Source organism: Panthera pardus, unplaced genomic scaffold (assembly GCF_024362965.1).
Source record: "Panthera pardus isolate Hobbes unplaced genomic scaffold, ASM2436296v1 HiC_scaffold_17, whole genome shotgun sequence".
Classification (NCBI taxonomy): Eukaryota; Metazoa; Chordata; class Mammalia; order Carnivora; family Felidae; genus Panthera; species Panthera pardus.
Genome location: NW_026526732.1, coordinates 50,724,040 through 50,726,168, shown reverse-complemented (window position 1 = coordinate 50,726,168; position 2,129 = coordinate 50,724,040).

The following is a 2,129-nucleotide window of genomic DNA, read 5'->3' as shown; positions in this document are numbered from 1 at the left end:
ACGAATATTGATCCTACTCTTGAAAGGCTCTAGAAGGAGGATATGCCCATGTAAGGTCTCAGTCAACATCCAACAGCCAATGGAGGAAATACTGTTAATTAAAAAAATTTGAATCTGGGGCGCCTCGGTGGCTCAGTTGGTTGAGCGAACGACTTCGGCTCAGGTCACCATCTCGCGGTCCGTGAGTTCAAGCCCTGCGTCGGGCTCTGTGCTGACAGCTCAGAGCCTGGAGCCTGTTTCAGATTCTGTGTCTCCCTCTCTCTGACCCTCCCCCGTCCATGCTCTGTCTCTCTCTATCTCAAAAATAAATAAACGTTAAAAAAATTAAAAAAAAATTTGAATCTGAGTTGGGACTGAGTCTCCACAACCTTATGAGCTAACTTTGAAAACAAGGTGGCCTTAGAAGTCATGGGAAGTGGCAGCCGGGTGGAGCAGAGCTGTCCGGGACACCCAGGCCCAGGGAAAATAAACAGTCTTCACTGAAAAGACTGCAACAGCCTTGGGACATGCTCTGATGCGGTGATGTTTTCTTCTGGATCTACCCTTGCCTGGTCAGTGCTTGGTTCACAGAGGAGCTGGCCAAGGAGGAAGCCACACCCCTTGGCAGGTAGACTGGAAACGCTGTTGGCAAGGAGCATGTGCCACGCAATCCTAGTTGTGGCTGCCGGGGTGCCAGCATATTACTGGTCCTTCAGGTTTCTAGTTTGTCATCATGGCTGACAACACCTCCTGGCTTTTATTGAAGGCCTAATTGGAGAGTGTCTGATGCCCAGAGGGCTTTGCTGGTTGACAACCTTGAAAGTGGTAGAAGAGAGATATTGAACTGAGGTGAGCTGTTCCCCGTGCATTCTTTCCTCCCTCACAGGTGGAGCCTGGCAAAAAATATCGTCTCTATGGGATACACACAATAACTCCAAGATGGCTCAAGCGATTAGAGGCTACCCAAGAGAGTTACCTGCCCACCTAACAAGGAACATAGCCTAATCTCATCAAATTTGCTAGCAAATTATTTGTGGGGTAAAAGAGGGATGTCAATTACTCACACTCTTTTCCAGGGAAATGCCCCATCTGTGGCCTCTTTTGGGTTCCCACATTTACACCGCTGACAAGTGCTGACAAGAGGACACCAGGAGAGTTCATTCAGACTTGCCAGAATACTGTGACGTAGCGCACAAACAGAGATCTGGGCCAATCAGGTTTTGCCCCTTGTGAATGTGGCCCAGGAACTATAGAGAGTCTGGGATGGGGATAAGTAGGGGCGGTGGCTGACAATCACTGGGTGGAGTCGGAGTAGGGGTGCTTGAGGCATTCATGGCTATGCAGGTCAGATGGTGGAGGCGGAAGTAGGGGAAGAAAACAGGCAATATTGGGGTGTAGCTGCTTCATTGCTTCATTCAGCCTTTATTAATGAGTACCTACTCTACATCAGGCACTCTTACAGGTGCTGTGGGTATAGCTGTGAACACAGCAGCCCACGTGGAGCTGACGTTCTAGTGGGGAGACATAAAATAACTGAGAAAAAGAAAAATGTATTAGATAGTGATAAATGCTGGGAGTTTTAGAAATAATGCAGAAAAAAATGGAGGGGGAATAGATAGAACAAAACTAGTGAAATTGAGACATCTGATCAATGATGAATGGAAGGGTTTCATTATACCATTTTGAACATGTTTAAAATTTTTCATAACAAAAAATTTTAAAAAGAATTCAGGTAAGTTGGAGAGGAAGTATTAAGGGAGGGTGGGCTTACAATTTCAGATAGAGGAAAGGCTTCACTGAGAAGATGACGTTTGAGCAAAGACCTAAAAGAAGTGACAAGGAGAGAGCTGGGGGTGAGTATTCCAGGCAGAGGCAACAGCAAGTGCAGAATCCCTGAGACAGGGATGTTCTTAGAGTTTAAAGGGCCACTGGGTAGGCAGCATGGCCAGTCACAGCAGTGTGACTGAGGCGGAGGGAGTGAAAATCATATAGGATCTGTGGGTCATGGTAAGAATTTAGTCTGTTTCTCTGACTGAGATGGGGAGCCACTGGAGCATTTTGAGCAGAGCAGTGACGTGAGTGGACACAAGTTTTGGCAGATCTTGGAGATTTTGGAGTGAAGATCTATTAATTTCTACCTCTGGGGTCGA